The sequence below is a fragment of the Hydra vulgaris genome, chromosome 03, assembly GCF_038396675.1.
Source record: "Hydra vulgaris chromosome 03, alternate assembly HydraT2T_AEP".
NCBI classification, from domain to species: Eukaryota; Metazoa; Cnidaria; class Hydrozoa; order Anthoathecata; family Hydridae; genus Hydra; species Hydra vulgaris.
Genome location: NC_088922.1, coordinates 50,185,755 through 50,199,449, shown reverse-complemented (window position 1 = coordinate 50,199,449; position 13,695 = coordinate 50,185,755). Strand labels below are relative to the sequence as shown.

The 13,695-nt window shown below is 26.4% G+C and overlaps 1 pseudogene; it reads right to left on the bottom strand.

Moving 5' to 3' along the window:
* Positions 1-5,916: 5,916 nt before the first annotated feature.
* On the bottom strand, positions 5,917-7,842 carry LOC136078749 (NADH-ubiquinone oxidoreductase chain 4-like; annotated as a pseudogene).
* Between the last annotated feature and the right edge of the window lie 5,853 nt (positions 7,843-13,695).

Here is a 13,695-nt window from a genome sequence, read left to right as displayed (position 1 = left end):
TTTATATATTTATTAATTTTTTGTACAAAAAACTATTAAAAATCAAAGTTCAAACTATTACAGATGTTAAATCACACAATGTATAAAAGGACCGATTACAAAGCCTTTGTCAGACACCTCACTGGATATCGTGTTCCTCTTCCCCGCCATTCGTCTCGTCGGTTGTTGGCCAGCTCATGAGTTCATCATAAAAACCACTGAACTCATCCGGAACATATTGCATTAGCTTCCTAATATCCTGCAGTTTCACTCTTTTTATTGGAGCATTACCCAATGGGTAGCACACACTTTGCGGAAACTCGTCGATGCGATCGACGACTTGAGACATCTTGTAAGTTTGGACCATCAGCCCATCAATGAGTGGCCTACAGACAATTAAATAGAACGATATGGAACGTGTTGGATTAGTTTTGTCTAAGACGTTTTTATGAAAACATGTTGCATGGTATGCTATGATAGGCCTAAACAAATTATTAAAAGGCTAATTGGGTATCGAAATTGCAATACAAATCTCACATGCAATCAGTTCCAACAGTAGTAGCAGGTACAGTTCTTCCTTTGTAGTCAACATTCCTTTTCCACATAGCCTCATTTTTAACCTTTCTTCCACTGCTAGTACTAGGTTCTTCATCCATTATAAGTCTTTTTCATTAAAACAACGAGATGAATTGTAATAATTACAATTCATAACGCAATTTAATTATTAAATTGCGTGGGAGAAACCCTGTACGGCGGATTTGACTGACGTAGTTTCCTTGTGGAAATACAAGTATAGTCTAAGCGGTTTTTTCATGAGCATATTTAAGGTGTTTTTTAAAGTATAAGTTGAACGAGGAATTTTTGTAGAGGCAGTTTTTTTAATGAATAAAAAAGATCTGAAATCGAAACATTTTGTTCACTGCAAGAAAACTACATGAATAATAAAATAAGCCCAAATAACCTCAAACTCGTAACCAAAACAAAACAAAAATTGGATTAAAAACATCTGAAAGCTACCAGCAGAACACAGCTGGTTTTCTCAGTGCTGCAAACAAAAACCTTCTAAGTCACTGACCTAGAACCTTTTAGTTTACAGACAATATTTCAGCTCTCTCTAACGTGTACGGAGAGGTCTGATTTAGAATGTTTTACTATACAATGGTGGAACTGTCTTCAAAGAACAAATTTTCATCAAAAAGTCAAATATTAAAAAAAATGACTTAGAACGTTTTTGTATACATTGTTTCAATTATAGTAACTCGACAACCAACAAATAAAAACGGATACCAGTGAAAATTTTCCTGTTTTTTTAACAACAAATACTAAATTCTCTATAAATAAAAAACCCATAACAGTATAGAAAGGCATGTAAACAAAGACTCGATTGCGATCTTTAGACAGCTTTTGCATGGAATCAATCGTGAATTATTAAATGATTGCAATGATACACGTAGCGCATACTATTTTTTTATCCGCGTCTTTACAAGGCAATATGATAAAGTTTTTCCTAAAATTCAGAAAATTATAAAATCCAAAAGTGTACATAGCCCATGGATGACTAAAAGTCTTTTAAAATCATCAAAAAAAAAAGTTGTACGAAAAATTTTTAAAAAACAAAAACTATGAAAAAGAAACTAAATATAAAAAAAAAACTATTTATTTAAAAAAAACTTCTATTCTGGTCTTCTCCGGAAATCATTTGGAAACGCTAAAAAAACTTGGACTATAATAAAAGAAACAACAGGGAAAACAAAAATTACAATTAGCAACCTCCCCAATTGACTGAAAACTGATAAGGGTGAAATTTTTAATAAAAAAAAAAAAAAATGCTGAGAGACTCAATGATTTTTTTATAAATGTAGGGGAAAATTTAGCCACACGAATCTCTCCAAGTAGCAAAACATTCTAGTCTTTAAAAAATCTGATTTTATTATTGACAATTCGGAACTTCCCATTGAAGAACTTCGTTTAGCTTTTGACTTGCTTCAGACAAATAAAAGTCCAGGTCTTAAAGAATTTAATGCCAATGTTTTGAAAAGTGTCTTTGATATTATTGAATTGCCTCTTTTTATTACTTTTAGACTTTCATTAAGAAACCGGAACTTTCCTGATCAATTAAAACTTGCTAAAATAATTCCAATTTATAAAAACGACGACGATTCTTTAGAATCAAACTACAGACCCATTTCAATTCTTTCCTGTTTTTTTAAATGTTCTCAAACGTATTATGTATAATAGAATATACAACTTCATTGAAAAAAACAATATTTTATATGCTAAACAGTTTGGGTTTCGGAGAAATCATTGCACTGAGCATGCGCAGGTGATGGATTTGACTAGCAATAAGAAGAAAACCGTGAAGTTTTTTTTATTCCCTATTTTTTAATGAGCTGAATGATAAAGAACTAATACTATTTCAAGTATATAAGCTATCTGGAAAATCTTCTAGGCATTCCTGCTAATCCTAAGAAATGTTGTGGAAAAAAAGTTAAATTTATTCCTATAAAAGTAATTCAAAAGTGAATTTTACCAAAGGTTTCATTAATAGCAAATCCGAAAATTTTTAAAAAATCTATGGCTAATTGAGCATATATCATACCTAAATACCCAAAAACTTGGTGGTTTTTTGACCTAAAAATAGGAATAATTTGTGAGATGATTTCCAATCCTGGAATTGTTAAAATATGTACTTCGGGATGACCGAAAAATCAAAATAAGTGTTGGTATAAAACAAGATCTCCTTCTCCAGCTGGATCAAAAAAAGTAGTACTAAAGTTTATATCAGTTAATAACATTGTTATTACTTCTGCTAACACAGGAAGAGGAAGAAGTAATAAAAATGCTGTTATTAATACAGATCATACAAATAAAGGAAGCTTATCAAATGTTAAACCTGGTGTTCTCATATTAAAAATAGTTGTAATAAAATTAATTGCTCCTGCAATTAAAGAAAATCCGGCACAATGAAAACTAAAAATAGTTAAATCTACAGACCCTACTGAATGAGCTAAAGGCCTAGATAAAGAGGGATAAACCGTTCAACCTGTTCCTGCTCCTTATTCTACTATAGATGAAGTTAAAAGTAAATTACAGCAGGAGGAAGTAACCAAAAACTTAAATTATTTAGCCTAGGAAAGGCCATATCTGGTGCTCCTATATATATAGGTACAAATCAATTTCCATCACCTCCCATTAAAACTGGCATAACTAAAAAAAAGTATCATTAAAAAAGCATGAGCTGTTACTATGGTATTATATAAACGATCATTTTCTATTACTCTTCCAGGTGCTGAGAGTTCTATTCTAATTAACATATTTAAAGCAGTTCCTATCATCCCAGAAAATGCCCCAAAAAATATATACATAAAGTTCCTATATCTTTGTGGCTAGTCGAAAACATTCAACGTGTGATTCAATTATACACTTACTTTTTGAAAAAATAAATAGTTTTCTAATTTTGCTATTATTGGAATTATAAATAAAAAATAAAAAAATAAAACAAACTAGAAATTATACTAATTAATATATAAGGGTTTTCTCTAGGTTTAGAGCCTAATCAAGTTAGTAAAATAAAGTTTGCTATAAACACTTAACATAGTAATTTTCCTTTAGGCCAAAAGGTTAACGAAAAAAACTTATTGTGTGTAAAAATGGAACAGCGAATAAAATTATTATACTAAAAATTAAAGCCAAAACTCCTCCTAGTTTATTAGGAATTGATCTTAATATAGCATAAGCAAATAAAAATCACTCTGGCATTATACAGTTGCGAAAAATAAAATAGCACCACAAAGCGTATTTTCCTTTTTGTTAAGAAAACACCATGCACAATAAAATTTTTTTATAGCTTTGCTGTTGAGAACATTAGCTAACATGTTTATTTTCTAAAACAAATCATTTTGGGAAAAAAACTGCTTGGTGTTTCTCGATTTTTATCAATTTTTTAACAAAATGATAAGAAATAACATAAAATTTCAAGAAAAGCCTGAAAGACGTGGTCAAAAACGTTCTATATCAACATTGCTGGCCAATCGCTTAGTCCGACAGGCTAAAAAGGAACCTTTTAAAACAGCTACCGAAATGAAAAAAAAATTTAACATCGATGCAACACTACAAACAGTTCTGAGTTGTCTGCGAGTTAATGGATTAAAAGCCTGTAGTCCAGAAAAGTTCCACTTCTAAGTGCCAGACATGTTGTAAAGCGTATTGCGTTTGCTAAAAAACACTCAAATTGGCCACTCGAAAAATGGAGGAATGTTTTATGGGTAGACGAAAGTAAGATTGTACTTTATGGTGGAAAAGGCTCTCGGGCGTATGTCAGAAGACCGCCGAATGCAGAATACAATCCAAAACATACCATCAAAACTATTAATGGAGGTTGTAGTATAATGATATGGGCATGCTTTTCTTATTACGGAGTAGGGCCCATTCATCACATTACTTTTAATATGGATTAACACTTTTATGTTGATATATTGGATAAAGTGATGTTGTCGTATGCAGACTATGAAATGCCGTTGTCCTGGGTGTTCCAACAGAACAATGACCTAAAGCACACTAGCAAGAAGGTGAAGAGTTGGTTTGAGGAGCATAAAGTGAACGTTATAGAGTAGCCAGCACAGTCGCCGGATCTTAACCCAATCGAGAATTTGTGGGCTGACGTAAGGGAGGTGGTTGCTGCTGCAAAACCCACCACGAAGGAGTAACTTTGGAACGTAGTTCTGGAGAGACATGGAGCGAAATTTTGCTAAAGCAATTTCAGGACTTGATTAACTTGATGCCAAGACGTTGTGTAGCCGTCATTGCCAATAAAGGTCACGCTACAAAATACTAACATGTTAAGAAACAACTAATATTTATTGTAAAATGTTTAAAACAATTGATCTCATAATATTTCCTTATTTTAAAGTACACATTAAAGCTGTGGTGCTATTATTTTTTTCGCGTTTTATTTTAATTTTTTTGAATTTTTGTTTAATAAATAAATACTATATATTAAAACTTGTATATTTTGTTTTTTATAAAAATTATAAGCCATTTTACTTTTAAATATGAATTTAAAAGATTTTCAAACTATCAAAAATAGTTAAAAATTCTAATTTCAACCAATTTTTGGTCGTGGTGCTATTTTATTTTTCGCAGCTGTATGAACAGGGGTTACTAATGAATTAGCATTAATAAAATTTTCTGGATTACCTAAAGTATTAGTATAAAAAAATACTATAAATAATAGAATAAATATTAATACAAAAAATCCCTAAGCATCTTTTATTACAAAATATCAATGAAATGGGACCGTATCAAAGTTACAATTAATTCCTAAAGAATTACTAGATCCAACACTACGAATTAATACTATATAAATTTAAATCAAAGATGCTAATACAAACGGAAATAAATAATGTAAACTAAAAAATCTACCTAGAGTGGAATTATTCACACTAAATCCATCTCAGATTCATTGAACTATATTATCTCCTATATAAGGAATTGCAAATAAGAAAATTGTGATAACAGTGGCCTCTCAAAAAGACATTTTTCCCCAAGGTAATACATAACCTATAAAAGCGGTAATCATCATTACTATAAATATGATTATACCTGAAAATTAAATGTGTTTTTTTTGATAACCCCCATAATATAAACTTTTGCCTATATGAATATAAACGCAAATAAAAAACAAAGAAGCCCGATTAGCATGAATTGATTTAAAAAAAAAAAATTTACGTCTCTACATATATGAACTATTGGTTTAAAAGCTAAAATTATATCTCCACAATAATGCATAGCTAAAAAAATTCCAGTTACTAATTGAATTGCAAAACACAGTCCTAATAAGGATCCGAAAATTTATAAATATTTTATTTAATGGGGAGGGGAGATCAATTAAAGTAGAATTAATATGTTTTATGAGATAATTATTTTTTCTAATTCTCATTATGTAGAAATGATAATATAAGAACCAAGTGTTGTAGAATCAATTATTATATTAGAACAAATTCCTAATATAATAATAAATATTATTAACGTTAATAGATTTTGAAATTCAAAATCTATTATGTCTCTCGAAAATTTTAAATGGGATGAATTAGAACCAAAAAAACATTCAATTATAAACTCATAAAGAGTAAATTAGATTTATGAAAACCCCTAATAAAACTAATAAAATTATAAAATTATAAATCTAAAATCTAAAAGCTGAAATAATTAAAAATGATTCAGCTATAAAATTTAATGTTAAAGGAAATGAAATATTAGCTAAAATTAAGATAAACGTAATTATGCTTTAAATAGGCATAGTAATTAAACCTCTAAAATATTTTATAATTCTAGAATGAAATCTAAAATATACAATTGAAGTTATAACAAATAAATCTGAACTAGATAAACCAGGAGCAATCATCATTAATACTGATCCAATTAGCCCTTCGATGGAATGTGAAAAAATACCTATAGTTACTAAACCCATATGAGATACCGAAGAATAAGCAATTAAACGTTTTATATATATATGGCGACATGTAGTTAAAGCACCATAAACAATAGTTATAATACTCATTATAATAATTAATGAGTAATAAAATTGAGAGGCTAATGGAAAAGTTGGATAGCAAAATCTAATTAAATCATAACCTCCTAATTTCAAAAGTATTCTTGCTAATAAAATTGAACCTGCTATTGGTGCTTCTACATGAGCTTGTGGAAGCCAAATATGAAATGGTACTATTGGTATTTTTACAGCAAAACCAACAAAAAATTCTATAAATAATCAAAATTGAATATTATATAATTTTTATAATTAATAAATTTTCTAAATTAGTGGTTCGAGTTAATGAATATATTTTAAATATACTTATCAGCATTAATTAAGGTATAACAAAAATAAAAAGCAGCTTTAAAATTTTCTTCTCGATATCCTCATATACCAATCATAATAAATTTTTTCTTCTCGATATCCTCATATACCAATCATAATAAATTTTTTCTTCTCGATATCCTCATATACCAATCATAATAAATTTTTTCTTCTCGATATCCTCATATACCAATCATAATAAATTTTTTCTTCTCGATATCCTCATATACCAATCATAATAAATCTTTTCTTTTCGATATCCTCATATACCAATCATAATAAATTTTTTCTTCTCGATATCCTCATATACCAATCATAATAAATTTTTTCTTCTCGATATCCTCATATACCAATCATAATAAATTTTTTCTTCTCGATATCCTCATATACCAATCATAATAAATCTTTTCTTTTCGATATCCTCATATACCAATCATAATAAATTTTTTCTTCTCGATATCCTCATATACCAATCATAATAAATTTTTTCTTCTCGATATCCTCATATACCAATCATAATAAATTTTTTCTTCTCGATATCCTCATATACCAATCATAATAAATACAGGTATCAATATACTTTCAAATAAAATATAAAATCATAAAATATCTAAAATAGAAAATACTCCGATTAATAAAATAACTGATATAAATAATAATATATTAAATTCTTTTTTTAAATATTTTATCGATCTCGAACTTATTAATACACATGCAGGGATTAATAAAATACTTAAGCCTATAAAAAATATGGATAAACCATCAATAGAAAGAATAAAATTATTTCAATTAATAAAGATTGAGTTGATTGATAATCAATTAAAATTTAAGCTAAATTGAAAATTTAAAATTTTATGATTTAAAATAAAAAATATTGCAAAGTAAAATGATAGTATTAAAGATCAAAATAAAGAAATATTAAAAATATTTTTATTATTTCTTTTAGTTAATAAAATATTTATTATGCTTACAAATGGTAATAATAAAAGAAAAGTTATATACATCATTTATTGGATAAACCTCAAAAAGCTCGTAGTAAAGAATTTGTAATAATAATAAATGATAAACTTAGAGGTAAATAAGATTTTCATAATAAACCTATTAATTGATCATATCTCAATCTAGGGAAAGAAGTTCTTACTCAAATAATTAAAAATACAAATACAATCATCTTTAAAAATAAAATAAAATTATTAATAAAAAAATAATTTTTTCAGTTTCTTAAAAACAAAATTACAAAAAATGCACTAGTAAATATTATGTGAGAGTATTCTGCTAAAAAGAAAAAAAGCAAAAGACATTGAAGAGTATTCTACATTATAACCAGAAACTAATTCTGACTCATCTTCAGTTAAATCAAAAGGGGCTCTGTTAGTTTCTGCTAGTGAACATATGAAAAACATTATAACTATTGTTCACAAAGGAAAAATATGACCAAATACTTTGACTTTGTGAATTTATTAAAGAATAAACGTTCAAAGTTCCAGCGCATAAAATGCAAGAAAAAATAACTAAACCAATATAAATTTCATAATTTATAATTTGAGCAGCAGCTCTCAATGAACCCAAAAAAGCATATTTAGAATTACCTGACTACCCAGATAGAAGAATAGAATATAATTTAGAATTACTTGACCACCCAGATAGATAAATAGAATATAATTTAGAACTACTTGACTACCCAGATAGAAGAATAGAATATAATTTAGAATTACTTGACTACCCAGATAGAAGAATAGAATATAATTTAGAATTACTTGACCACCCAGATAGAAGAATAGAATATAATTTAGAATTACTTGACTACCCAGATAGAAGAATAGAATTTATGTTTATCGAAGAGCAAAAATAAACATTCCCAAATTAAAACCAAAAATCAAATTATTTACTCCCAATGGAATTATTATTCAAATAAGTAATGACAAAGTTAAAGCTAAAATAGGAGAAAATAAATAGAGAAATATATTTACATGATTAAGGATAATTAATTCTTTTAAAAATAATTTTACATCGTCAGCCAGAGGTTGTAATAATCCATATATTCCTACCACATTAGGACCTTTCCTATTTTGACTATAGCCTAAAATCTTTCTTTCTGCTAAAGTCAAATAAGCTAAAGAAATTAAAACTGGAATAGTAATTGTTAAAAACTTTATAATTTCTAATATAATTAAATGCATGTTTTTCATTATCCTTTTAATAAATTTAATAGTTTTAAAGAAATAGATCCTTTTATTTTATAAAAAGCTACTATTATTGATAATCCAATAGCTGACTCAATACCAGCAATAGTTATTACATATATTGCTATTATTTGTCCCTCTTAAGAAAAATTAGTTAATGAAGTTGATATTAAATTCATTGAAATAGATAATAATAAAATTTCTATACTAACTAATATTAATATATACTACTTCTATTAGTAATTACTCCTATGATATTAATACAAAACATAATTATTACCAATAAATTAAAATCAAAAAACATTACTCTCATTCTAATCCACCTCTTAATCATTCTCATAAATCAATTCTATAACTAATATAATTGTAAATAAATAATAGATTGTGAATCTATTATTTATTTATAGATAATAATAGATTGAGTATAATATTTATTTATAGATATAATAGATTGAGTAATCTATTAAATTTGAATTTACTGATCACGGAAATAAATAATTTCTAAATCTAATACTAAAAATAAAATAGCAATTAAAAAAAAATCTTTTAGAAAATGGTAGACCAGTTGAATGAAAAGGATTAAATCCACATTCATAAATTGAAACTTTTTCTTTATCAGGTGATTTAAAATAAATAAAAATTGAAAAAAATAAAGCAATAAAACTGAGTAGAAAACTAATAAATAAATAGATAAATAAATTTAATTTCATGAATTATTTCTTTAATGTTGAATAAATTAATTTTGCTTTCTTGAATTAAAATTATAAGTAATTGTTAAAACAATTACTCTAATCATTCCTATTAATAATACTTATTAGCATAAAGTTTATAGAATGCTTAAAATAAAAAAATAAAGCTAAATTATGAAAACTATGATAATTTATTAAATCAAAACTTAAAAAATCGTTGTTTAAATAGTATGATAGGAATATATCTTTATTAATAATTTTTATTATTAATGAAGTTAAAACAATTAAAATTATAGGAGTTACATTATTAATATTAGAATTTTTTTTATTTGAATTATATCTAACATCATTACTACAAATAAAAACAAAATTACTATGGTTTCTAAATATATTATTATTAATAATAATGACCGTTTCATATTTTTGAAAATTTTCAATATAAACTTATTTGCTTCATAAGTTTAAAAGTTATTTTCTATAAAACTTTTTATGAAGAAGTATAAAGTATTATATATTTTTGAAAGCTACATGTTATGGAGATTTTAGAACAAATTCATTTTTTTAATTATATGGTTTTGTTTACAAATAATTAATTGAACTATTAAGTAAGAAAGAAAAAAAAAATTCTTGAAGTTCACCGATAATATTGGCAGTCACCGACGCTTCCTGACGCTTTATTTTTATAATTAATGTGTAGCTTAGGTGTCTTTAAAAATGATATATTAAAAATCAGGTGCACATGCGTGCGGTTTTTAAAGTTATAGATAAAAAAGTAATAAAAGATAGAAAACAGAAAACCGCTTTTTATCGTGGTTTCAGACTATCTGTTTTAACAAAAGCTTTTTTTGTCCAATTTTTATTGAGAATTAATTTTGATGGACATACATTCAATTATTTTTGCATTTTGTGGTGAAAATTTTATAAATATACATAATTCTACAAGCTCTCTAATTAGGTGTTATGATAAATGCTGAAAGTTTTGGTACATATGTTACAGAAACTGCCCACATTTATGTGAGTAATTATAGCTGGTACTTTATGCCGTCTTCAGTACACAAAATTTTATTTCATGGAGAAAATATCATAAAACATTTTGCAGTACTGCCTATCGGTTAACTTTCAAAAGATGCGCAAGAATCCCGTAATAAAGATTATAAAAAATTTCGCCTTCATCATGCCAGGAAATGTTCTAGATTAGCTACAAATGAGGACGTATTTCATACTTTTTTGTACACTTCCGATCCCTACATCACCAGCATTAGAAAACCGTACAGCAAAAATGTCCAAGAACTCGATGAAGATATTTTGCTGCTTTTGAAAGTCGACTTATAATTTATTCCATAAAAACTCACTGTATAAAAGTTGTTATTAATAAACTATTCTGAATATTGCTATAATAAGCATTTTATAAACTCTTGAAAATATATGTCATGTAATCATGTAAATGTTAAAATATATGCAAATTAATTAATTACACGCAACTATTAAAAAATCAAATTAGTAAAGCAATTAAACCTAATATAAGGAAAATGTTTGTTTAAAAGTTTAAAAAGTACGTTTGTTTTTTTTTGTCTAGAGATTAGCCAAAAGCTCGTATTTATGTTTTTTTATTATATAAATTTGATATTAATAATAATGAATAAATAAGCATTTTTTGTCGTTTCTAATACTTTTAAAGTTTTTAAATAAAATTAAAAAGAACATGTTTAGTTAAAAGTAAAAAAAAAATGAAAATTGTGAAGTTTTTGATTTTTATTTACAAGTTTTATATTAAATTTTTTTTATAAAAAATATTTCCTTAGAAGCCTCATATACTACTCTACATTTTTGCAAAATTTCAACACTCTATCTTTAGTAACAAAAAAGTTATTGATTTTTGATCCAAAACACACCTTAATTTTCCACTGTGCGACGGGCTATTTGTATTAATATTTGCACTTATTCATTAAAAATATTTTTAATTACTATTAAAATCTCTTTAAAATCACTTTACATTGATTATCCAAATATAAATTTATATTATAATATTTATTGTAGCACATAATATCCCTTTTCATAAAGGCCATAATATTTGACTTTATTCTTTTAAGAATTATGCTTTAACTATAAGTTAGAGCTGAAGACAACAATGCAGCACTTGTATTTTCAAGAAAAGGTAAGCTATTTCGCGGATTATCGAACTAAATTACATACTCCTCTAATTAGAAAAATAAACAACCAAAACATTTGAAATAATTTGAATCCTTTTGAAAGGATTTGATGACAACACTTATACACTCGGAGTTTTTGTCGATTTATCAAAGGCATTCGACACGAAATCCCCTCTATAAATTAAAAAATTATGGAATTCAAAATTCTAGAATAAAATGGCCACAGTCTTATCTACAAAATAGTAAACAATGTGTGACGTATGATTTAACTTGTACGCAGTTAGAAGTTATTAGTTGTGGTGTTCCTCAGGGCTCAATACTTGGTCCTCTGCTGTTTCTCTTATATATTAATGACATCCACTTATCCTCTAAATTCCTTAATTTTGTTCTTTTTGCTAATGTTACTAACTTTTTTTTTCGGGGTCTAATTTAAAATTTGTTTGTCTACTGTAAACACAGAGCTAATAAATCTCAATGACTGGTTTAAAGCCGATAAACTGTCCGTAAACATTGATAAAACTAAATACATTCTGTTCACAAAACCTTCAAAAACTGATAACATACCCCTGAAACTTTCTGATTTATTTATAAACAACATTAAAGTAAAAAGAGTTCATTCAATGAAAATCCTATGTATAATATTTGACGATCATTTAAATTGGAAAAATCATATCCAATTAGTGGAAAACAACATTTCAAAAGCTCTTGGGATCCTTTTCAAAGCGAAGCACCTTTTGAATATAATGTGCTTTAAAAACATGTATTTTTCATTTATTCATAACCACATTTGTTATTGAAATATAGCGTGGGCAAGTAATTATTCATCTTCTTTAAAAAAAATTTATAGCAAACAAAAGCAAGCGAGCCGGTTAATTTTAAATGCAGGTAGATATGCATGCCCCATGCCTTTACTTGAAAAAGTTAATGTTTTAAATATTTACAAACTAAGCATCTATCAAAGTCTAATATTTATGTTTAAAATTCATAACAACATGCTTCCAACATATTTTCAGCCTCATTTCACCTTAATTAATCACAAATACTCTACAAGACATTTTCTTGACAATTTTTTTTTCCCTACAACACCCCTTAAAAAATCAGACTTCTCAATGACATATCGAGGACCACTTTTGTGGAAATATATCCTGAATAAAGACATAAAAAACATAACTTCAATTGAACTATTTAAAAGAACAGTTAAACAATATTTATTAAAATTTAAATAATAAAAACATTCTTTTGTATTTTTAAAAACACTTATATATTGATTTGTTAACACGTATCTATGCATCTTATAACTTATGTATATTTTATGAACTGTAATATGTTGTAATATGTATAAAACTTGTAATATGTACAAAATTTGTAATAAGTATAAAACTTGTATAACGTATATTTTAGGAACTTAATACGTAAAACTTTATTGAAATTTTCACGAACATAGGAGCAGGGTGATAAGACGCATTGTCTTCTACTTGCTCCTGTCAGAATATAAAAATTTAATTTTTAATTTTTACAAAACACATTGTAAAATGATTAATATATATATATATATATATATATATATATATATATATATATATATATATATATATATATACATATATATATATATATATATACATATATATATATACATATATATATATATATATATATATATATATATATATATATATATATATATATATATATATATATATATATATATATATATACAGTATTGGACAAAACATTCGCAACTAACATCGAACAATGCTAAAAAGTGTTCCTAATTTTACATGTCTTAAAAACGAAACGGACTATACTACCACAGCAAACAGTTCAGGAGTCTGGAG